Here is a 25,288-nt window from a genome sequence, read left to right as displayed (position 1 = left end):
TTGCCAAGTCCAGGCTGCTCCCCAATGAGACCTGTGCCTCCTCCTTGCAGAGTCTATTCCATCCAACTGCCTCTCCTCCCTTCTCTCCTCATCCCCGCTTGAAGGCCAGCTCAAATGCCTCCTCCTCCAGGAAGCCCTCTGTATCAGTCACTTTTATTAGGTTTTGTCAGGCAACAAAATACCTGACAGCTTCTTTCTCATACGCTCTTCAAGTCCCCCTCCACCACAGCTCTCAGCTCTCAGGACTGTGCCTGTTGCCTGCACTGAATTGTGAGCTCCCTGAGGACAGGGACTGAGTCTCACTCAGTGTGGCAGCTCCGATACGTGGCATATGGTAGACTGGCTCACTCATTCAGTCACTCATGAATTCACTCAACAAACTTGCTGGGACCTAATTTTGAAAAATAGGCAAAAGATCCTAATAGGGGAACATGGGTCAGTGGTAGAGTGCTTGGATAGTATTAGGGCCCTAGGTTCAATCTTCAATATTGCCTCCCCTGCTGCCCACCCCCCCAAAAGTAGGGGAGGAAGGAATAGAAGAGAAGTGATAATGGGAGTAGGAGGGACGGGGAGCAGGGGAAAAGGTGGAGGAAAGGTCTGAATAGACACATCCTCAAGAAGACTCACAAATAAGCAATAGGCTCAGGAGAAGATGCTCAACACCATCTGTCACCAAGGAAACATACATCAGCTCTGAGGGGTTGCTTCCATGGCACTAGGACAGTTACAACCGAAGTTAGATTGTGTTGAGAAGGATGTAGAGAAACCAGCCGTCACTGCTGCCGGCCAGCTGTGACACCGCGCAAGCGGGGGCTGGGGACACGTCTCTGTGTGATGAGCTTGTTGTGCAAAGAGAACCTGTGTGTGGAGTGCCAGCAGGCATATGTGCAGGAAGAAGTGGAGCAGTGTGGCCTGGCCAATTTGAGGACCCTGAGACAAGGGGGCCAAGGGCTTCCGCTGCAAATAGCCACCAACCAGAAGGGCTCAGCCCTGCCACCTGCTCCGCAAGCCAAGGTGAGTTGCCCTGGTGTAGATCCACACATAGGCAGAGCCCAGAGCCTTCCAAGAGCTTCCTGAGTGGTCGCAATCTCAACTCCTCAGGAGCCAGTTTCCACCCTCTAGAAGAACAGTCCACTCTGACTGAGAGAGGGGCTTCTTGACTGGACTGCCCCATCCACTACTGCTGATGCGAAAACAAGCTCTCCCCAGGACGCCAATGGCCAAGAAGCTAGTGGCTTTTATAAGCTGCAGTGAGTGAGGTCACTCTGTACTCATTAGGTTCCCTGATAAGGTTGGGATCCCTCAAGTCCTTCCTAACGACACCCTGAGGATGCAGGAACCCCACAGGCTTGTCTTATCTGGTCTGGCAGATACATTCATACATATGTTTCCAGACACACACTTAGGTCACATGCACAGATGGTCAACTGTCCGTCTGTCCACACATACACACACACACACACACATTCCCATACACAGTCACATGCAGACATACAATCATGAGCACACACTGACTCGGGGTCACACAAGCAGAGGCACACCAACATGGACTACTGGCAACTAAGTGGACAAGATCACAGATTGCCCAGCCTCCAGCATCTTTCCCTCTAGAAAGACATGCCACTGGGCAGGCTTCCCGTGAGTGCAGACTGCTGATAGCTCCTGCTCTGGAGGAAGTCTCCCAGGAGGCTCAGGGCCTGTAGAGGGCAGGGGAGTCATGTTTTTAGTGGTGAGAATAACTTTTATTAGTCAACAGAAAACATGGGGCATGGGCCAGACTCCATGATAGCAGGAATCTGCAGTCCATCTCCTCAGAAGGAAATCTGCAATCCCAACTCCTCAGGAGGCCAAGGCAGAAGAGTCGAAGTCCAAAGCCGCCCTTGGTCATTTAGCAAGACAATGTGTCAATATAAAGATGTAAAAAACAAAAGGTATAGCTGAGGTAAGCACTTGCCTAGAATGCGAACGGTTCTACATTCACTCTCTAGCAAAATACACAAACACCACATAACCACACAAATATAACACACACACATGCCACACACATATATGCACACGCCTCAAACATGCACCACGCATACACACACACACACACACACACACACACACACACACACAGCAATGATCTGGGGGAAATGGCCCCATCTGTAAAGGGCTTACCCTGCAAGCCACTTCCTGTATAAGGACCCTAGGGAATGGGTCAACCTTGCCCTGTCTAGGGACTCAATCCTTATACATTTCTAATCATGTCTTTTATTATACCTCAGGCCCAACCACCCACTGCTGGAACCCAAGAATTCTTGTCTAATTGTGGTAGGGCCCAGAAGCTATACCAGGTCACCATATGACCTCAGGCCAGTAACTTCCTATCTCTGCATCTCTACGCACTCTCTGGTAAGACAGAGGTTTGTAATTTCCCTTAGAGCAGGGAAATTCTTTGTGGTGGGGAAGATAAAGGGATGCTGATATCCAGGGCAGCCAAATGGGAGGATAACCTGAAACTTCAAAAATCAAAACAAAGCAGGACCATCTCCAGAAAACCTCTCAGGAAAAGTGGCTACAGAAGGGGGAGCCCATGGCCTCTCCAATTGAGAAGGTTCTGGATAGACATTGCCTTGTACCTTTAGAAATAGGCAGGGTGTTCTTAGACCTTCTGTCTCATCTCCATTAACAAGCAACAGGGTTTGGTTACAAATGTTATACACCCCAGGTCTCAGCCCACCTTCTATAAGTGGAGGTTTGTGAATATTCATAAATATTGTGAATATTCAAAAATGTGTAGGTTACTATCATCAACTATTACTGACAGAATCTATTAGCTGGAAAATGGGCTTCTGGGTCTATCTGTGCCAAATTATTTTATTTGAGTTATTCTGCCACTGTGGGTGGCACCATTCCCTAGGCAGAAGATCCTATACTGTTTTTGGTTGATTGGTTGGTTGGTTGGTTGGTTGGTTTTGATTTTAGGTTTTTGGGTTTTTTATTTTGTTCAGTTGGTGGGGGGCATTAAAACAGGGTTTCTCTGTGTAGCCCTGGCTGTCCTGGAACTCATTCTGTAGATCAGGCTGGCCTCAAACTCAGAGATCTGCCTGCCTGTCTCCTGAGTTGTGCAATTAAAGGTGTGTTCTCCCCCCACCCGCCTTTCTGTTTTAGAGTGGAGAAGGTGAGCTAAGCTCTAGCACTCTAACCTAGAAGAAGGCATATTCCTTGCCTTCTTCTTCAGCCTATGTATATGCTTCAAGTTTCTGATGCCCTGATGTCCCCACCATGAGGAACTATAACTTCAAACTGTAAGTTAAAATAAACGTTTTGACTTTCATGTTGCTTCTCTCAGAGTATTTTGTGACTGCTACTGGAAACAACTAAAACATTGGGCATTCTTGGTGACATAGCCAGGGACAGTAATAACATGCCATCTACATGATGAGTAAATGTTTCACATTGGTTCTACACTTCAGAATCAACAGGGCAGTTTGGCAGACTTCATTTCGTTTCATCTTAAAAATTCTTCCTAGGAAAGGGAGAAGGCAGATGAAACCAAGTAGGCAAAATGCTGACAACTTCAGAGGCAGAGCTACAGACAGGGCACAGTGCTACCCTCCCTGCTTGGAGTCTTCTGGAGAATTGCCCTCATAAAGAGTTTTCTAAAAACACTTAAGAATGCAAGTGAAAAAAATTATTATCATCATGCGTTTTGTGTGTGTGTGTGTGTGTGTGTGTGTGTGTGTGTGTGTTAGTTCACATATTTTGAGATAAGGTGTAATGGTTAGTGTTATCAACTTGAAAGAATCTAGAATTGCCTGGGAGATAAGCCTCTGGACATTTAAGTAGAGAACTATTTTTTATCTTTTTTTTAAGTCAGGGTCTCACTACATAGTTCTGGCTATCCTAGAACTCACTTTGTAGACCAGGCTGACCTAGAACTCACATGCTGGGATTAGAGGTGCAAGTAGGGGGTTGTCTTGACTGAGCTAACCAAAGAGGAAAGACCCCCACACTGCGAGAGGCACCATTTTCTGGCTGGGATCACGGACTGTGGACGTAGGAAGGAAGCTGAGCTGCGTGCTACAGTCTACTTTCTTTTCTTGAGTGTGGGTGCCGTGTGACCAGCTGCTTCAAGCTTCTGCCGTCTTGATTTCTCCACAATGATGAGCTTGTACTGCGAGCCAGAATGAATCTTCCTCACTTAAGTTGTTTTTATCAGGGTATTTTGTCATAGCCATAGGAAAAGAAACTAAGACACGGGGTCTCACATGGCTCAGGCTAGTCTTGAACTCAGTTTGGTCTAGGAAAAAGCATGAGACAGTTCTGGCCGGGAAAACAGAAAAAAAAAAAAAAAACCCACATTGAATGACCTCATGACCTCTGGGAAGACTTATAAAGACTTCCAATGAGAGACAGGCATGAATTCCCACTGGATACTCTCCTGCATGAATATGTTGAAGGTGCCTGCAGCATCCATCCTACCACTATGAAGCACTGTCATGAGCCTGTGCCAATACACTGCAGAGAGCGCATCCAGAGGAGCGGCAAGGGCCTGGGTTCTTACTACATAAGCTGCTGAATCCATGGGTTTTCCTTACCTGAGATGTATGTACGTAATACATCTACAAAGGAAACAAAAGTCAGTCTGTCCTGCCCTAAACTCAAAAATCAGATCATTTTCCTCCAAGCCCTGAGCTTGCATCTCTAGGCTACTCTACCTTCATACTCAGGTATGAGCTCACCCCCTTGACTTTGTGCTGACAGAAAACATAGGTCAGGCACCGGACCCAACCTAACCACCCACCCAGTCCTGACTTCAAGCCCCAAAAGGCAATGATGCCAGCAGACTTCTCCATGCAGATGCCCTGCCCCAGAGGGAAGGTCCTGAGCCGAGCTGTGCCCCTGGGAAGCCGCCGCCTCTCATTTCCATTGCCTTCCTCTGCCACTGCCCCATAAATCTCCAGTTTATTAATCCTTTACATGAAGCAGTCGGTGTGGGATCCTGATTTACTCCCTGTTCATAAAACACTGAGAAATTAAAGATGGAAATTACCCAGAAGGACACGAGCCACCAGTGGGGAGCCCCTAGCAGTTCCTGGCCTAAACCCAGGTCCTCTCTGTCCTTCCTACCTTCAAAGCTCAGGAACCAGTGATGTCATCTCCCTGTCTCCATCCCTCCCCTTTGAAGCAATCTTGCTTCCCACCCGCACTGGTTCCACACAGCAGAACAGGAGGCATCACACAAATGGTTTTCCCCCAAACCTTTGAAGAGCTCTTCCTAAGTCCCTTTTGTCACACAGGGGTGGAAAACTCAAGTTGGAGCCAACATTTTAAGCTGTTCAAATGTCAAAATATGGGGGCTGATGGTGTGGTTTAGTTGGTAGAGTGCTTGTCTAGAGGATACAAGATCCTGGGTTCCATCCCGGGGACTCTACTGCACATCATCAGAGTGCTGTAATCACAGCACTCTGGAGGTAGAAGCAAAGATCAAGGTCAAACTCAGCTACATAGCAGGTTTGAGGTCTGCCTGGGATAAACAAGGCATCACCTCAACGCATTCTTTGGACACACACACACACACACACACACACACAGTAAAACCATGTATGACATTCAGAGACAGGACCAAGGAAGAAACAGAAGAAAGCTTTTTTCAAAGATGATTTTCTGTCAATGGGCTCAGGTGTGCAAGACCACCCTCATTTCTCAGGCTGGGAGCAATACCTCACCCCAATACGCCAAACCCTTCTAGCTCTTCAGCCCCCAGATGCCAGATGCTTCTTAAAGCCCAGCACATGCTGGATCTTTCTAGTAACATCTCGAGGGAGTCTCAAGGCTCCAAGTTCTGGTAGCTCGCACTGCACCCTGAAACTGGCTTCCCAGCCCCAACTCTTCCCACAGGTCAGAGAGAGCCCCAGGCAGGCATTTGGGCAGTCTCAAGGTCAGGCTACCCCAGTTCAGTGTGACAGCAGATCTTCGGGGAAGCCACTGGCTACTGAGTCCATGCTTGACCAGATTCCTGACATGAGGCTCCCTGCGGTTTTGAAAGGCTACAGGGGGACAGAAAGCTGGATCCCCTGGCAGAGGAAAGATTTGCTGGAGGGAGCAGTGTCTGGTCTAACCTCTGGAAAAGAAGAAAGGGTTAGCCAGACAAAGGAGCCAGCAGAGAGATGGGCCAGTGGTGCTGGAAGCATGCCAAAGCCTGAGGACCATACAACTTGGTGAAGGGAGGATTGTGGAGAGAGACAGCTAACTGGGCCTTGACTGCCACGCTAATGAGTTTTGACTTTATCCTGAGGGCAACGGGGAAGCATTAAAGGGTTTCCGACAGTGCAGTAGCCTGGTCCACTTTGCACTCAAAAAGATCCTTCAGTCCTGCCTCAGAGAGTTTGGATTGAGATGGACTGGGGGAGGGGTGTGCCCTGTGAAAGTTTCTGAGCCAGGAGCAAGGCTGCCTGTCACCCACCAAGGCCTCAGTGGAAGCCTGGATAACAAGACAGAGTAGGTCTTGGACGTGTAGGGCAGGCTATACAGAAGAGAGGTGGCTAGACCTCAAATCCTCTAACTCAAGAAAGCTCCCTGTGAGCATGTGCACACCTGTCACAATGGTTGTCTTTGTCCCCCTCATTCTCAGGTGTCCCCACGTGCCTCGCATGACCAATCTCCTTCTCCAGGTGAGATGCGTTGCTCTCCTGGGCTGTCACACTAGACAGTGTGTCTCTTCACTCCCACAGACACAGCCCCTCTAGGATGGGCCTGTCATGGAAGCTACAGAGAACCCCAAGATTGACTTAGAGGTTGGCCTTCTCATGGAACCTACTCTTTCCAGAGCAGGCCAGTCCCCTGACACATGGCATCCAATCCCTTGTCTCCTTCCAAATCTCTTTCTCCAAAGGAATCTCCTCGGTTCCTCTGTCTTCCTTTTCCTTTCCCTTTCTCAGTGTGGGCCAAGCTCGTGTCTAAGTCCCTAAATAACTGAGGAGAGCCTTGAACTTCTACTCATCCTGCCTCTACCTCCCCATGCTTGGGTGTGAGTCACCATGACATTTATTCGGTGCTGGGGTGGAACTGATGGCTGTGTGTGTGTGCTAGACCAGCAAGCACTCCCTCAACGGACTGAGCCACGGCTCTTCCCCCATTCATTGGCAAATAGTAAGGCATGGTAGCTTAGAAGAGTAGCTCTCAGGCAGTGTGAGAGGCAACTGCAAGAGGCTAACAGCGAAGGGCTGGCAATGTAGCTTAGTTGGTAGAGTTCCTAGCATGCTCAACGCCTTGGGTTTAATACCCTGCACCTCATAAACCAGGTCTGGCAGTGCACACCTGAAATCCCAGTACTCAGGAGACAGAGGTAGGAGGATCAGGCATACAAGGACATCCCCAGCTACACAGTAAAATCAAGTCCAGCCTAGGCTACATCAGACCTCACCCTAAAATATCTTTAAAAAAAAAAAAAATGTTTCACATGGCCACCACTCACTTGGGCACTGTGCTTTTTTGGAGGGCAGGCTGCCTGCCCTCTCTTTCTCCTCCATGGCCTCATCCACTGTGAAGGTGGGAGGGGACCCACTGCAGAACGATGAGGGGACAGATAAGCCACTCTCCTGTCTGGATGGGTATAAATCATAGTGGGAGCTTTGGGGCTGGCGTCTTCTTTGGCATTCAAAGTGTCATTAATTATACATTAAGTGTTTGAAAGGGAAAGACATCGGTAGCCTATAGGATGTGTTTTCATGGTAATAGAGGGTTGATTAGATGCAATATCTATACTGTAGGCTACGGGGATTTGGGTCCCCTGGCTTTGCAGACGCAGTAAATTACAGCTACAAAAATCTCACCCGTGGTAAATTACGGCATCTGAATCACTGAAGGGATTGTCAGTGCCTGAGAATGAGAGACAGTAGTCACCTGGCCAAGAGCAGGAAGCAAACATGGCCTCATGCCCACTGCTGGGAACCTGGTTTCCTGGGCGGGCAGCCCCCAGCCCAGGCCTGAGCCCTCTGTATCTGCAGGAGCTCAACAGACAGAGCAGAAGCCACTTCCCGAGCCTGGATTCTGCCAACAACTCAGTCACGATTCCCTCTGGGAGTCAGAGGCTTGAGTAAAAAGAAGATGTGAATGTGTTTCTTTAACTGAAAGCAGTGTGTCCCCCCTTTAATGAGAAGCTGGGGAAGCCACGAGCAGAGCCATTCCCACTCCTGAGGAGATGAAGGCTGCCAAACCCCTGCAGTCTGGAGCCCATGCTGGTACCTCCCAGAGGCAGGAGAGATAGGATTCCACCTGAGAAACTCTGACAATAATGACTGTATTTGCCCTGTGCCAGGCCAGATCTGCACTCGATGTATCCACTAACTGGCTTTGCCCTCCAGCAACCCTGTGTGCCAAGCGATACCATAAGCCCCAGGCAAGGGCAGGGAAGATGGCTCTGTGGGTAAAAGGATGACTGAGGAAGCCACGAGGACCTGGGTTCAGATCTCCAGCAACCAGGTAAAAAGCCAAGTGGGAAAGTGCGTCTGCAATCCAGCATTGGAGAGGTGGAGACCAGAGGATACCCGGAGCCTGCTGGACTGTTGGTCTAGACAATTGGTGTGTTTCAGTTCATTGAAAAACCCTGCCTCAAAAGATAAGATGGCGAGTGATTGAGGAAGACCCTCAACGCCCACCCTTCTCATGCGTACGCCCAAAACGCGTGCGCGCGCGCACGCGCACACACACACACAAAGAAATAAAGAAACAAACCCATGTACAAATGGGGAAACTGAGGCACGGTGCAGCATTCCCGAGACATCATGGCGCTATCGTGGAAACCTTCCCTCACCTCCTCATTTGTAACTGCAGTCCCCCCCCCCAGCCCACCACTCCTTCTCACTCTGTGTCTCCCCCCTCCCCCATCTCACTCGCCATCTTGTCATCTGTTCACTTATTTATATACTTTAACACACCCACAGGGACCAGGGCGGTGTCTGTGTCCTGTGTGTTGTCACACTGCTTCACCACCAACAGCCCACAGCAGGTACTCGGTAATGACTCCATGGATGGGACTCTGTTGAATCATTCATCCAAGGTGACCCAGCTTTTGCATGCAGGGCTGGATTCAAATCTAGACACCCAGGTCTCTGACTCAGTAGCCTGCATGACAGAGCTTACCAGGGAAGACAGCCTCCCCTCTGATTGAAATGTAAATGTCGTGGGGTGCCAGCTCACTCCACAGTGACTGAGACTCCCCTGGCAACAGCAAGCCCCAGAGCCGTTCTAGTCCCCCACCCTCCCCAGCTGAGCTAGGAATAAAGCCAGGACTTGTAGAAAGGGCTCCCATTTGAGTCTTTGTAAGCAAAATCACGCAGACCAGAGAATGAGTGCTTTCCAGATACACCTCAAGAGATGCTGATCAAGAGACGTTGGTAGGGGCTCCCACCTACAAGCAAAGCCCAGCTCCGGCACCTGTCCCCAAGAATGAGTGCATCCATTGACTGGGGGAGGGGGGAGCAAATGAAACCCTGGAGTTGTGTGTCTGGATTTGCTGAGTTCCACCTGCCTCTCAGGTCATCAGCCAATATCTGCATGAAGGCCACAGACTCAGCTAACACCGCCCCTATCCCAGCATCCCTTGGTAAGCCAGCTTTGGTACAGCCTCCATCATACTCAAGAACAACAGTGCCCCCGAGCAGATTTCTTCTCTGGACCCATGGCGTGTCAAATGCTCTTTGCACTCAGAGACAGCACACACCAGGGGAAGGAGCCAGAGCCTCAGTGGTCCAGGCAATATTAGTCAATGTTCCATCATGGTATATGAACCAAAGAGACAGTAGATAAGACCCTCCCCTTCTCCAACACACAGCTATGGAATCAGGAAGTGCCACTTGCTCATCAGGGAGGGCATCCCTTGGTCCTCCTGAGATGGGTCTGGCTCTACCTTTGCTGGTTTGCATCCTTATCCTGAATCCCTTTTCCTCTCCCTCTCTTTGCTGAGATAGCAGTCCTGTTCCCCAGTAAAGCACCATGTGTGTATGCATGTGTGTGTGTGTGTGTGTGTGTGTGTGTGTGTGTGTGTGTGTGTGCATATATGTGAGTATGTAGGCCAGAGGTTAGCCTCAGGTATCAACCTTCAATCCCCATCTAGCTTGTTCCTGAGAGACTCTCTCACTGAGACTTGGTTCAGTCTCTTGCTGCACAAGCATGAGACCGTGAGTTAAGATTCTCCAAAATCCATGCAGAAAGCCTGGCAGAGCAGCACACCCTTGTAACTCCAGTACTGGGAGGCAAAGGCAAGTAGATCCCCAGAGCTCACTGTGAGCTCCAGGTTCAGTGAGAGACCCTGCCTCATAGATAGATAGATAGATAGATAGATAGATAGATAGATAGATAGATAGATAGATAGATAGATGGGTTGGTAGATGGGTATTTGGGCAGGTAGCTAGGCAGGCAGGCAGACAGACAGACAGACAGACAGACAGACAGACAGACAGAGTAGAGAGCAATTAAGATCAGTATGCAAGCATGTGCACACACACATATGCAAACATACTTGAACACACACACAGAGTTAATGAGAGGCAGAGGAGCAAGGACTGCAATTCACATCCACAGAGGGAACATAGCACCTGGCGCTGGGCTGTGGAGAACATGCTGGTCAGGTGTAGTCGTCCTGAGAAAGCTTTTGGGTGCCATTTGTGACATAAGAAGACCGTTTATGTGTTAGGGGCTTTAAAGGAAAGGAAAAGACACACTTCATCCTCTCTGTTTTCCAAGGCTAGCTCAGGATGCTTCCCTGCTGTTTCCTTCTGCAGATCTAAGCCCAAGAACCAGATGAGCAGGTGACAGCAGCAGGCTGGCCTGGCCATTGCCTAGACATGCCTCAAGAGAATATCTCCCTTCACTGTTCTCCCAAAGCCCAGGACCTCCACCTACCAGAGACTTTACCTGACAGCTGCAAGAACTGGGAGAAAAGCAATGGTTTCTGGGTGTCTTTCTGCTGCCCCCTTTCCCTACATTCTGTAAAGAAAGCCTGAACTAGAGGGGAAAAAAAAGAAAGAAAGAAAAAGCTAAAAAGGCTTATTATAATGACCTTCAGGGAAAGCAACTACATTTTACCTTGACAACTGCAGAACTGAAAGTGAGTCTGTATGGACTATGCAAATGAGATGCAAACACGAATGCAAATGACCTAGGGCTATCCAAACCGCCATAGTAGCAGCTTCCCAAGCCCAGAACGCCTCTAGAGGGAGATAGAGAGGAGAAACAGAGGGCAATTAGCAAGTGTCCTGGGGACTCTGAGAGGCTTGTCTAGGGATGGAAGAGCAGGGGACATTCTAAAGACCTTAGAGGCTCCAGGCCCCAGGGTGCTCTATGCACTAGGCTACCCTACCCCGGCATGATCTGTCCATACTGGACCTTCAGTGTGTGCATGCAGACATGAAGGTGTTGACTCTTGCAGGAAAAAAAAAATACACAAAGTCACACCATGAAGACACACCCCTTTCCTTGATACTGCTCAGAAACAGATAAGAGGTACATATTCACAGAAAACACAACACAGAAAGAGACACCAGCACTCGTAAAGACCCACGAGGAGAGTCAAATACCCATAGATACAGGGTACTACTCAAGCAGGTCTATCTGGAAAGAAAGAACCAAATGACAGAAATACCTGCTTGACCAATATGACCTGGGAACTTGAACCCACAAAGGAGCCATAAGAAGTAGGGCTGATTATTTAATATTCATGGACAAAAAAAAGGGAGGAGCCCCAAAGGTCAGCTGAGCCAGGCATGATATTGTATGCCTATAATCCTGATACTTGGGAGATACAGGCAGGAACACCAAGGCCTGTCTTCATAGGAGTCTGAAGCCAGCCTGGGCTCCATAGGATCAAATATATATATATTGCAAAGAAGACCTGATGCCCCCAAAACAACAGCAAAAAGCAAGAGAAAGAATTAGCTATGTCTGCAGTGATGGAGAGCCCAGGCTTGGTATATGCCCTCTACCCTGGAGCTCATCACAGCCCAAGACAGATTTCTTTTTTGAGAGACAAGGTCTTCCCAAGGCTGGCCTCAAACTTAAGATTGCCCCGACTCAGCCTTCTGGGTGCTGTGATTACAGCATACAACTACGCCAAACCTAAGACACAGTAGCAAAAAAACAAAACAAACAAACAAACAAAAAAAAAACAAAACAAAAACCACCACCATGCTCCATGTAGCCCAGGCTAGCTTCCAACTCACCTGTAAGCCATGATAATCTCAAACTCCCAATCCTTCCTCCACTTCCCATGTGCTGAGATTACAGGTGTGCCTGCAACCCCTGGTACTATGCAGGCCTAGAGACTGCATGCTAGGCAAGCGCTTTCTTACTGACCCGTAGCCTCAGCTCAAGCCCCCACCCCTACCCCCATTTTTAACGACACCACATGCTATAGCATTTCTCTCTGTCCAGCTGCCCCAGAACTTTTCCAGTTCTAACAGGATTGAGGGATGTCTTGCAGTTCCTGGCCTGGTGGTCTGGGCAGCAGGTTTCCACCCCTCATGGTCCTCGGAGGCACTTGGGCCTTTTCCCATCCTGCTCTGTGATCGTCTCGGCTGGGAGTACTTCTTAATTCTGCTTGGTGGATAATCTAATTTGGAAGTCTGAGGGAGGAAAGAAATGATTTCCAAATGGGATACAAGACAGGGTTTTTAGAAGCCACCTGTCCCTGGGTGACTGTTCACAGAAGAGAATGACTCTTTCCCCCAAAAGTATACAAACTTGAAATGCCACCCAGCCCACGTGCTCCTCCACACACAAAAAGAAATGTGCTTTTCAGAGCAAAGAATGAATAAGCTTTCTAGCTTCCTGCCACAAAGCATGGAGTCATTCTGGGAAGTCACCACCCCTCCAGGTCTCTGTGTCCCTAGTTACCTATGAGAGGCAGAACAGGGCATCTCAGGAGGCTTTGTCCCTTTCACACCTTGAAGACTTCCTGACATTCACCCCATGGTGTTCCCTGGAACTGTGTCCTGTCCCTGGTGACTCACTGCTGGTACCTGAATAGAAGGGCAGCTGAGTCCTGGTCTCCAGTCAAGGGAGCAAGACAAGCTTAGAAGAAGACACAGAGTGAAGCTCACCCACCACCCAGAGCCCCAAGCCTGGCTACCCAAGACCCTTATCTGCCTTGTAACTACTTTAGGTGAGAGGAGAGCCCAGGATGGAAGGGGCCTTAAAACATGAGGCCTGATTATCAGCGAGTACCTGAGGGGCTGCGAAATGCCAGCTCGCTGGCTCTGAGTGTTGCTCGGTGCCTCAGACTCCCTTTCCAAATTAATATTCATGGGGCTGGCATGCCATTTATTTGCATATGCAGATTATTGCTCATCCTCTGCAGGAAAGAAAAAGTTTGGGGGTGTTTATATTTATTGTATTTATTTTAAGCTTGGGTGATAAAGCAGGCGGGTCAGGCCGGGGAAGGGCAGGTTGTTGGAACAGGAAAACAGATCCACTAAACCAACTCCAAAGGAGTCTGTGGAAGGCATCCCATGAAGCCCCTCCCTCAGAAGGTGCTAGAAGGTTACCATCTGAGGTAGGCATCTAGTTAGGGCCTGCCATTTGAACTTTCCAAGACCCTGCTTCTTTTATTCAAATGCGTGTTCATGTTTGCACGAACCTGGGGGCTAGGTGTTGAGTTTGGGTGACAACTCTCTACTCGTAAACCCTGTTTAAGGAGGAAGCCCAGGTTTAGAGCCTACCTCCAATCCAAGTGCTTACTAAGCTATGGTGCCATGTGGAGGCTGTAGCCCACACCCTCCTGTGCTAAACACCTTATGTGCCTAGTACCTCAGAGAAGCTCCCACCCTGTCCACTGTCATCTGAAACCATCAGTGACTCTGAGAACCCTTATTCAGTCTTGTCCTCCTGGTCCACTGGCCTCACCACCTTTTCAGCCTCAAATAAAGTGTTCGGCGCAAAGCTGGCAGTCTGAAGTAAGTAGTTCAAAGTCCTGGGGATTTACAAAAGCAGCAGAGCGGTGTGAGACCAGAAACCAGCAGACCAGGAGTGGCAAGAACATCCACAAGATACTTAAGTATAAATAGTTGAAGGCCAGCCCCGTGCTGCCCCCAGTGCCCCCTGCTGGCCAGCTCTGCTCCCTGAACCCTTGCGAGACAATTACAAGGTAAACTGCCTAAAGTAATGTTCTACATACGGGAAGCATTCATTAAAATTAGTCTCTTCAATTGAGGTTGAGTGAAAAAAAAAAAAGGTTGTTTTTTTTTTTCAGGAAAATAATCTATCCCTCTGGTTTATGAATTTAATAAACACCCACTGAGAGCCAGGCTTGGTGATGCATGCCTGTAATCCCAGCAGTCAGGAGAATCGAGAGTTCAAGGTCAGTCCGTGCTGCGTGAGACCCTGTCTCAATAAATAAACAAATATCCATTGGATTGTCCTGTGTGCACGAGGCCCTGGTTCAACCCCACCACCACCGCCGCCTAATGGCCACAGTGTTAGCCACAAACAAGGAGCCAGCCTATGTCATCTTGGATCTCAATGGGTTTAGGATCCAACTGGGAGAAGACAAGGAAACAACGCTGAATAACGACGCCAGCAGTGTCCCTTTATACGTGGAATGTGTGGCGTGGGCAGTAATTGCGACACTTCGGGGAAGGAGAGGTCAATACTCTGAGATCACTGTGGGCACCAGCACTTAGGGAAGCTCTAGTGAGGATACAGCTCGAAGCAAGCCTTAAAGGGAGGGGTTCTTCAAAAAACCCAGAGAAGGGCAGGACTTACTGCCATGGCAAAAAGGCTTAGAGGTGAGATGAAGAGAAGCCCAGAGGTGAGGTAGGTATCGACCTAGCAGGGGAGGTGAGGACAGGGGAACAGGCGAGGTAAGACGAGGCTTAGCAGGGGAGGGAAAAGATAAGACGAAGGCAGACTGTGAGAAACCCAGATATCTATATCAGAAGCTTACACCTCATCCTGTGACTGAAAGGTCCATGTGAGCCTGCTTCAGAAAGATCTCAAAGCAGAAAGATCGAAAATTCCCCCAGCTGCTTGACAGTGGCCCCAGAGCTGCACAATGGCCTCATAGCGTGGATTCTGAATCCACGGCCACTTCTGCACTGACATCTATCTCCTTAACAAAGTCCCTCAGACTGTTCTAGAAAGAAAGTCCTTCCACACGCCCCATAGGGTGACACAGTAGGAGGCTGGTGTCATCACCCAGAATGCCTCCTCGGGAGTTTTCTCAGGCCAGGAAGTTATATCCAAGGAAAACAGTAAAGATAAGGGTTGTGTTGAGACATTGGGAAGAGAGTGTAGGGGTCATGGGGTTGCAAAAGGCTCTGCTAAAGTCAGGTCCAGGCACTGAGAATATAGCCGACTAAAACAAAGAAGCCATAATGGAGACACCTGAGGAATGTATGCTATCAGATTCCATGATGGTAGCCAGGCATCAAACACTGCTAGTATTCTCCAAGCCAGGGTCATGTAATACTCCTGGAATCCCAGCACTCAAGAGGATGTAACATGAGGATTGACAGTTCAAGGTCATCCTCATCCACCAGTGAATTTGAGGTCAGCCTGGGCTACGTGAGGCTCCGTGTCAAAAATACACACCCCCAAACCCCCACAGTGAAGATGAGAAGGAGGACAATGATAGTGATGGTGGTGGTGATGGTGGTGGTGATGATGGTGATGGTGGTGGTGATGGTGGTGATGGTGGTGGTGATGATGGTGATGGTGGTGGTGATGATGGTGATAGTGGTGGTGATGGTGGTGATGGTGGTGGTGATGATGGTGATGGTGGTGGTGATGATGGTGATAGTGGTGGTGATGGTGGTGATGATGGTGATGGTGGTGGTAATGGTGGTGATGGTGGTGGTGATGGTGGTGATGGTGGTGGTGATGGTGGTGATGGTGGTGGTGATGATGGTGATGGTGGTGGTGATGGTGGTGGTGATGATGGTGATGGTGGTGGTGATGGTGGTGGTGGTGGTGATGATGGTGATAGTGGTGGTGATGGTGGTGATGGTGGTGGTGATGGTGGTGATGGTGGTGGTGATGATGGTGATAGTGGTGGTGATGGTGGTGGTGATGATGGTGATGGTGGTGGTGATGGTGGTGATGGTGGTGGTGATGGTGGTGATGGTGGTGGTGATGATGGTGATGGTGGTGGTGATGATGGTGATAGTGGTGGTGATGATGGTGATGGTGGTGGTGATGGTGGTGGTGATGATGGTGATGGTGGTGGTGATGGTGGTGGTGATGATGGTGATGGTGGTGGTGATGGTAGTGGTGATGATGGTGATGGTGGGGGTGATGATGGTGATGGTGGTGGTGATGGTGGTGGTGATGGTAGTGGTGATGATGGTGATGATGGTGATGATGATGGTGATGATGATGATAAGGATATAATGCAGTTAATGCTGAGACGTGGCCTAAGAGGTCAACACTGAGAACCAGCAAACACTGAGGCCAGGAGTCCAGCACTGTGAAGGAGCAGCAGGAGCTGCCTCTGACCCACAATGGTGACACCTACCCCACAAGCACCATCAACCACTATCCTGGGTTTATGGCTTAGTGGGTAGAGCACTCGCCCAACATGAAAGAAGCCCTGGGTTTGAGTCTCCAAAAACCATATAAACACCATGAGATGATCCATGCCTGTGATCCCAGCACTCAGGAGGTGGAGGCAGGAGGATTCAAAGTTCAAGGTCATCCCCAGAAAGTTCAAGGTCATCCCCAGCCACACAGGGAATCTGGGATGTATACGACCCTGTCTCGAGGCAGTTTCTGTGGTTGCACAAGAAGATCCTGTTTTAGCCTGATTTGTTCTACGAAACCACTGAAAGAGAAAAAGAGTAGGTGAGGCAGACAGAGCTTTCAGCCTTCCTTGACTTCAGTGCCAGAGTCTTGGAATTGCCCTAATTTCGGCCTCTGGGAAGCCTGCCGTGACTGCTGTGGCTCCCTCTGACAGCATGGTCTTCTGCTATGCTTGCTTTTCTGGCTACCTTGCCTCCTCTGCTCCTGCCTCCTGAATATCTATGATGGATATGGTAGAATCCACACATGTCTCCTGAATTCGGCTATATGTTCCCTGAGGTTCAAAGTCAAATCTTCAAACCCTCTACTTGCCTTGTATTGGTCAAATGTAGTCATTGGGCTAACTCAGATTTATCTTCCTAATCAGTCCCATTATATAGATGAGTAAACTGAGGCACAAAAGGTTAAAAATAACTTTGTCCAGAGTCATGAGGTTTCAAATCTGGGTCTTAAACTCTCTGTGGCTTGACGCTTTTGATCCTTTCCAACTTTGTTCCTATGTGAGATTCGGTAGCCCATCAAGAGTGTTCTAGACCAACTGTGAACATCTCTTCCCCTTGCCTCTGCTTAGCTGAGGTACTGGAGTCAAGTTCAGCCAAGAAGACGAGAGGCAAAGTTCAATCAGAACCTGGGAAAAGGTTTCCCTCCCTGCCTTTGCCACTGTACATGATTTTGAGGACGAAGCATTCGGAACCACTGCAGCCATTTTGTGACCTTGAAAACAAAGGATGGAAAATATCTGGATCTTCGATGATGCAGCCAAGCCACTGAAAGAAACAACCTTGGAGCAGAAAATAGCGTAGACCTCATGTTATAGGAGATTCCGAGTCCCTCATTGTTCTCAGTCGGAGAGTTCAGGCCTTCTGCTGCTGCCCTGACACCCACTCCAGTCAAGGGCTCTTGTCTCTATAGCTACCTGAGCCGTTACAGATGATAAACGACGTGCTAGCCCTACTCCCCACCCTCACTGAGCCTACCCCAAGGTTGGGCGTTCAATAAAGATTCAATCTACATTTGATCTTGAGTCTCCCCTTCCTCGCCGTCTCTGACGGGTTCATTTTTCCCTTTTCTGGGCCTGGCTGATCCAAAGTTTCTGCCTCGCATTCTGACCGTGGTCTTAGCATCCGTGGTCTTAGCGTCACTGACCACCGGTCCCTCCTCCTCTTCGTCCACCTTCAAGGATCAAGATACAGGAAAGGAACTCACACGGGCCTCGAGAGGCCATCAGCACAAGTTCGAATTCCTAAATACTTGTTCTAGGAGACGTCTTTCTCAATTAGATCTCACCCAAATATTTGACTCAGGCTGAATGAATTCCAGCCCTCATGCTCTAGAACGACATGTTTCGGCTGCATAATTACTGCAGCTAGCTTTATTTGTTGTTATTTAAAAAAAAAAAAAAAGAAAGAAAAGAGAAATAAACATGGATTGCTGTTCCTTCTCGACTGAAAAAATAATCAATAAATAGAATCCAGATGAAAAATACCAGCATTTAGGGAGAACAATTCTGTTATATGATTCTTTTCTTTGGGGGCCTAATTAACACACATGGTAGATGGACCCCATCGGTGGGCGGAAGAGGCTCCCCCTCCTGCTGAGATTCCGCTCCAAGTCAGACAGACAGACAGACAGACAGACAGAAGGTGTCAACAAACAGAACATGTGCTGCAGACTCCTCAAAAGCCTTGCTCTGTTCCTACAGGCTGTTTCTTGTTTTCTTTCTTTCTTTCTTTCTTTCTTTCTTTCTTTCTTTCTTTTTTTCTTTCTTTCTTTCTTTTTTTCTTCCTTTCTCTTTTTTTCTCCTTTGTTCCCATAAGAACACCTTGCATGGCAACTGTCAAGTCTTGCTGACTCTCTCCTGTCTTTCCTTCCTCCCTTCCTTCTTTTCCTTCCTTCTCTTCTTTTCATGCTCCCTCCCTTCCTTGTTGTGGAGACAGACAGGGTCTCGCTCAGCTCAGGTTCTCCTTGAACTTGCAGCTTAGTGGAGGACGACCTTGAACTGATCCTCCTGCCTCCATCCCCAGTGTGCTGAAATTAGAGGCCTGTGCCACCACATCCCGGTTGTTCAGTGCTAGGTTTGAACAAGCTATGGCAGGCAGTCTCCAAGCCACCTCCCCAACCCACTGCCTTCTTTTTAAATGAAGAAGACGCACCTTTCTGGACAATGGCCACCCTGACCATGCAAGTTTCATGAGGGGCTCAGGGAGTGGATGGCACCTTCTCAATTATAACACCACTCTAATAAACCCCCACAGAGCCACAGGGCACAGAGTCTGCAGCCAACACATGACACCTATTTATTCCCTAATTACATGACAATATATTCTCTGTGTGTGTGCTGATGAAGATAAAATATTCTTTTAATTCTACGGCCACCTGGGGGCTGGGGGGGGGGGTGGGACCGCCTATAAGCACCTCCTGGAAGTCCCTGGTGCTAAATCACAGCCTTGTCCCAGCCCCCACTCCAGTAGAGTCTCCAAGAAAATCAGTTCCTTTTCTCCGTTGCCCACACCTACAGTGTGGTTCTCACAGCGAGAGCATCAGCATGGTGGAGCGCTGAAGAGAAAAGGCAATTAGAAGGCCACCCCAGGCCCGCTGAGCCACACAGCTGAGGGTGAGTCCAAGGAACTGTGTGGCTATAAAACCCTTCCCCTGCAGAAGTATGACCCCTTCAGACTCCCAGACAGACAGAGGGCTCCAGCTCTTATTGTGAACCCATTTTATGTGTGTGCATGTGTGCACATGCACGTGCCGGTGAGTGAATGCATGCAGAGAGGGCTGGGGTCAACCTCGGGTGTCATCCTCAAGAGCTGTCCACCTTGTTTTTGAGGCCGGGCCTCTCACTGGAATCTGGGACTCATTCATTAGGCTAGACCATCTGTCTGTCTGGTGAGTCCCAGGATACTCCTGTCTGTGTCTTCCCAGCGCTGGGATTACAAAGGGCACACCACTGTAGTCAGCCTTTTGGGAGGGTTCTGGGACTCAAACTCAGGTCCTCATGACTGCACAGCTGTCACAATCTACAGACTTGAGGTTCCACTTACTGGTCTGTACAGCGGGGCTCTAGAGTTTACCAGGCAGCTGTGAGTGCTGGAGTTTCAAAGGTACACAGTCACCTGGCAGCAGTCTCTATGGAGACCTAGCAAGATCACAGTTGCCAACATGCATCAGCTCCCCGCTGCCATGCTCTGACCAGCAGAAACTCTAGTGCCACATATAAATAAGGTCAGCAATACAGCTGTCCTGGGTCATCCCTGGCAACCAGCTGACACTCCAAACTTCAGAGCCAACTGTTTCAGATCTTGTCACCACTTAAGGTGAAGCTGGGGTCACTTGTTACATTGCCAACCTTTCTTCAGAGGTCTTTATGCACCTCTACCTTGCAACTAGACTGTAAGCATAGGAGGGTAAGACCTAGGATGTCAGCATAGTGAGCTGGGGACCATCCACAGCTAAGTCCCTGGGTCCAAAGAGTTGCTGCAGAGCTAAGGGCTGACCAGATGTCCCTAGGAGGGGAAATGCCCAGCTCATACAAAGCCCAGAGTACCCAAGCACCTAGATTCTATTACGCTTGTTTGTTTGTTTGTTTATGTGTTTAGGGAGAGAGGGTGCACTCCACCCCAAGCACGTGAAGGCAGGAGGACAAATTTTGTGAGAATCTGCTCTCTCCTTCCACCTGAGTCTCTGGCATTGAACTCAATTTGTCAGGCTTGGCCGCAAGCACCCTTGCCCAGCTGGACCATTTCACCTGCCAGCACCCGCTTTCTAAAAGTAAAGCTAGGCAGGAGCAAAGGAATGCGTGAAGCCTCCGTGAAATCTAGGAGGTAACAGCTTCCACAGCTTCCGCAGAGATGTCCCTGGCCCTAGGGTCACTGCCTTCAGAGACAACTGCTGTCCTTCCCCTTCCACGAGGTTGTCTCGGCCCACGGTTCCACTGCCTGGGGTTAGCAGTTAAACCTTGGTTAGGGAAACCCTTCTCCTCCCATGGCAATGTATGAGGCTCACTCCAGATCCCGTCAGAGTGATTTCAGCTGAGAATGTCTGCCGGACTCGGCTACACAGCAACCCCTGTTGTGCCCTTCACCTGTGCTACCAGAGGCAGGTCCCTGGTACCTAAAAGCAGACACAGTGCAAGCACAAACCTGGCGTACAATAGACATGGCTCCTCTTGGGAGATGCTGGTTACCGTGTCCTGCCTCTAACCTTCCAACCTCCTGGTCCTCCAGCCTTTCCGTCTTTCAGTGGCCTGACTGGGAATACCTGCCTCACGCTAAGAATGTGGAAGTCAGCAGGGGAAGTCAGGAAGGGTGCTGAGCCCTTAGGCAGGAAGACTGGATTACTTCCCCTTAGCCAGCTCTAAGCGAGTCCCTGCACTTCTTTGGGCTTCAAGTAAGCTGATCTGTGGAATGGGAGGAAAGGGAAAGACTGCAGTTATAGGCTTCGATTTTCTAGGGGCTTAAACAATGTATGAGCCACACCAAGAGCACACTACAGGAAAATCCGCCAAAGGAACCGAAGGTGAGGAGCTGGGGGTTCATGCCAATGCTTTGAGACACCGAATCCAACCTTCAGGGCAGGGGCAATGGCCGGTAGGTGATCCTCTTTACAAAGACCCCCAGCTTTCTTGCTACTTCTAAACCTCCGCTAAGCCTCACAAAAGATCTTTTCGGCTTGCAGTCCAACAAAGACGGAAAGCTGGAAAGCGATGAGGGTCGGCGGATCCAGCCTCTGGACTCCCGGGAGCCAAAACGCCATCCGGAGCAGGCTCGGACGGTCCCGGCCGCCTGCCGCGCGCCACCACCTGGTCAGGACATTAACCCCAGTTTCTCCCAGGATAGTGATGGGCGCGGATGCGCTGGGCACAAGTATCCTTGCCACAGAGAGCTGGGAAGGCGGGAGCCCTAACCTCCAAGTCAGCATCCTCCAACCTGCGGGAGGTCCTGCTTTATAGGCTCCCGGAGGGACCAGGCTTGGGAGAATCTGATCCCAGTCACTTGACCGGTTTTTCTCGAGAGCATCGCCAGCCCGGAAGGAGGCCGGCTGGCCTCGCAGCAGGCACTCACAGGGACGGATTCTGAGACGCGACGACAGTGGGATGGAGCGTGGGAGTCAGTTCCAGGAAAAACCAGCTGGGGTTCGAAGGTTCTGGGACCCGCCAGGCGGAGACCCAGCACTCCCAGACTACAGACCGATGGTGACTCCGTCCCACTCGCGACCTTGATCCCGGGAAGGAACGGGTTTTACCTATTTTAAAGTCTTTTTTTTTCCCCATAAAAATTTTAAAACTAAATCAAGTCTTAGAGGAAGGTGGCTGCGCAGAGTTGCCACCAGGACCACTGTGTCCCCACCTACAACACTATCGCCCGCGATTGGGAGAGAAGTTAGGAACTTCGGGACAGCCACCCACGAGCGCAGGAGGAGGGACTCTCTTCTCTTTTAACTTTGGGGGTTGGGGTCTCCGCCGAGGGTCGGAGGTATGTCAGGGACGACCCGTAGGACTGCAGAGCGTCCGAGATTCCCTCAGTGAAAGTGGATAGACAAGATCAGGAAAAAAAAGAGAGTGAGTCCACGTTGCGCGTGGCACCGGCTGGGCTTGGGCACCGCGGGGACCTGCGCGCGGCCCCGCTGCTCTGCGTCGGGACCCGGGTCGGAAGGACGCGGTGCGTGGGGAAGGTCCCGCACATTTAGAATGGCTCTCGGCCGGGAGACCCCAGATTCGTGCAGAGCTGGCAGGTTCCTTCTTCCGGACACCCGCACCGCGACTCTTGGGTCTTCCCCCCGCACGTGGAGGCGCAGCGGCCGCTGCGTCCTGACTGCGGCCGGAGGACGCGCGCCTGGCCCAGCCGAGGCTCTCCACCTCTCGCATAGACCCCCGGGCGCTCCCGCAAGCCCAGCCATCCACCTTCTGCCCCTCGCCAAACTCGCCTTCCAGAGCCCGGACCTGGCCAGGGCAGTCTGAGGACCCACGGAGCTGGTGGAAAGTTAGTCGCGGCGCTGCAAAGCCCCCTCCCCTGGACTGGAACCCACACCCCGGCCCAATGCACCCACAGTGCTCCGAGGCTCCGGGTCCCCGCGGACCCCACCCAACCATCTACCTGCTTCCGCGGCGCGCCCAGGGCTTGGGCCAGCCAGTCGCGCGGTCCTATCCCCCAGAGCTCCGGCTTCAGGTCCCCAAGCAGGAGCGGGAGCTGCGAACCGCCCCGAGCCGGGCAGCCGGCTCCGGGCACTGAGAACGAGTGAGCAAGCAGGAGGCTGGAGCCGCTGCGACTGCTGCCACGGCAGCCCCCACCCCCTGCGTCCCTCGGCCCCTCCCTCTTCCCTCCTCCCTCCGCTCTCCCTCTCCCTCCCACCTCCTTCCAGACCCTGCGATCGAGCGCGTTCCCTCGCTCTTTTTCCTGGCTTTCTCTCTGCCGGTTGCCTTCCTTAATTCCCTCTGTCTTCTTCTCACTTCTCTACTCTGTATCCACCCGTTTTCGTTCTTTTACCGTTTTCCCCGGCTCTCTCTTTTCTGTATCTCTTCCTTTTAACCCCTCGCGTCTCCTCTTTCTCTTCCCTTCTCCCCTTTTTTTCTTCCGACCGACCGATCAATGTGGCCTCTGCACCTGTTCTTTGTAGAAGCTCTGGCTGGAGAAACCAGCCCAGGATGGAAGGGGACCAGGAATGTGCCCCAAACTGAGCTTTTAACAAGCTCAGGACAGATACCCAGGGAAAGCAAGAAAAGCAAAGAATTCAATGTGCAGAACTAGCTGCTCTAAGCTGCACCAGGTAAAGTGCAGACATCCAGGCCCCAGAGCTACCTACAACTTGCCATCGTGGTCAACTCCAAAGGCTGAACTTAGACCAGAGATGCTTCTTGCAGACTTCAAGGTCTTCAAACAGGGGATACGATGGGGGTGGGGGACAGAGGAGGGTGCATGTTAATGAGAGGGTATCAGAGGCCTGGCACTACACCCAGAGCCACCTGGAAGACTTCAGTCCGATGTGACACTTTAGACTATGCCACACATAGTGCTTGTAGTGGGTCCTGGCGGTGGGAACACCTGGCCATTGGGAATGTCACAGGAAACCCCTACTCCTCTCCAAGATGTGAGAAACTCACTCCTGCTTCCCTGTTTGCCAGAGGTGGGACTGGTGAGGTGTTTCCTTCCCTTGAAGTGAAGAGTCTCACACTTGAGAAAGATGGCCTGCACATGGAGGGAGAATTTCGTCACTAAAGCAGGCAGATTGTCTGTGGAACAAGCTGATCTGCCCCGGCTCCCAGGCAGCCTGAGGAACAAGCTTCCCCCCCCCCCTCCCAGGAGTATCTCTTGTCATCTGCCCATTTCGGCCCAATGGAGTTCTGAGAAAAGAGAAGAAGCCTCCTTTCCCATTGGCTCATAACAGGCAGCCCTGTTCTGGAAGCACCAGACCAGGTTTCTATCAGGCCAAGTTTATCCAATAACTGCTAGGGCCCCTGCAGGAAGGGTGCGAGAAAAGGAGATCTTAGGGTTTCAGGTCCCCAAACTCCATCCCAGCCTCCTCAGCAGTTTCTTACCTTGGAATGTCAAATTAAATGGGCAACAGATGCCAGGGCCTCTGTTCAGAAGACAGAAGTAGAGCTTGAGGCAGAGACTCACACCCGCCAGGGTGAGTCCCTCCTTAAATTTTGCACCCCAGGAGCCTCCTGCCCCCTCTCTAGTGCTCTAGGCCCTCCTTTGCAGGACCAACCGTCTAGTGGATACATGAAGTTCCCCATCTTGGCAGTGAGGAGACCAAATCTGACATTGAAAAAGTTCCCAACTCCATATCCCCTTATAAGGGGTGTGAGTCTCACACTGGGAGGCCAGCTCCACTCACTGTGGCACTGGAAAGATCACTTTGTCCCTCTAGCCTCAGTTTCTCTGTTTGTAAAACGGGAATGCTAACCGTATCACAAGCCCTCTGAGGATTAAACCAAAGCCCATTTCCTGGAACAGTGAATGGTGGCACTTGGCCACTGTCTGCAGTTAATATTAGCTTAATTAAAATTAAACTAGCTTTGCAGAGCTTCCTCTGCACAGTGACTCCTGGGTTCTGAGCTCCACCTTTGTCTCTCAGTCTGACTTCTGCGTGGTAGCTACCCACATCTAAGTGGGTTCTCGGATTCATGGAGCCGGGTGGGTCTTTCTGGATAACCATCGTACTCAAGAACAACACAAAGCAGGCTGTCCTGCCCCTCTCAGTTCTTGGCTGCACTCACATACTGCCAGGCAGGAATCGTGTGTCTAAGGATTACTGAGGGACAAGGGGGTGGGGCGCCTGGTTTTCTGCCATACTCTAAAAAGCTGCACGGATCTATAAAGCTGGGCTTTCCCTGCCCAGATGGCAGGCCTCCAAGAACACATGTCACAACAGAGCCAGAAGCACCCTTAGCAAACATCTCTAGGAGTCAGCTCGGGGTCGGCCGGAACCCACAATCCATCACTCACTTGCCAGGAGAGCCTGCTTGCAGGAGGCACTGTAGTGCTTAGCCTGGCCCTACCTCTACAGG

At 50.4% G+C, this 25,288-nt stretch overlaps 1 protein-coding gene across 12 annotated transcripts in view; it reads right to left on the bottom strand.

Moving 5' to 3' along the window:
• Positions 1 to 23,055, bottom strand: part of Megf11 (multiple EGF like domains 11) — a 335,104-nt gene extending 312,049 nt beyond the window's left edge. For 8 of the 12 annotated variants that reach the window (XM_076925761.1, XM_076925767.1, XM_076925765.1 and 5 more), the window contains exon 1: positions 22,875 to 23,054. The gene's annotated coding sequence lies outside the window, so the exon portion shown is untranslated. Of the gene's footprint in view, positions 1 to 22,874 lie in introns of all 12 variants that reach the window. The other 4 variants (XM_076925760.1, XM_076925763.1, XM_076925771.1 and 1 more) reach the window with 2 other exon arrangements.
• Positions 23,056 to 25,288: the final 2,233 nt, after the last annotated feature.

This window comes from Arvicanthis niloticus, chromosome 26 (assembly GCF_011762505.2).
Source record: "Arvicanthis niloticus isolate mArvNil1 chromosome 26, mArvNil1.pat.X, whole genome shotgun sequence".
NCBI lineage: Eukaryota > Metazoa > Chordata > Mammalia > Rodentia > Muridae > Arvicanthis > Arvicanthis niloticus.
The sequence above is the reverse complement of the archived record's forward strand: the minus strand, read 5'-3'. Positions and strand labels throughout refer to the sequence as shown.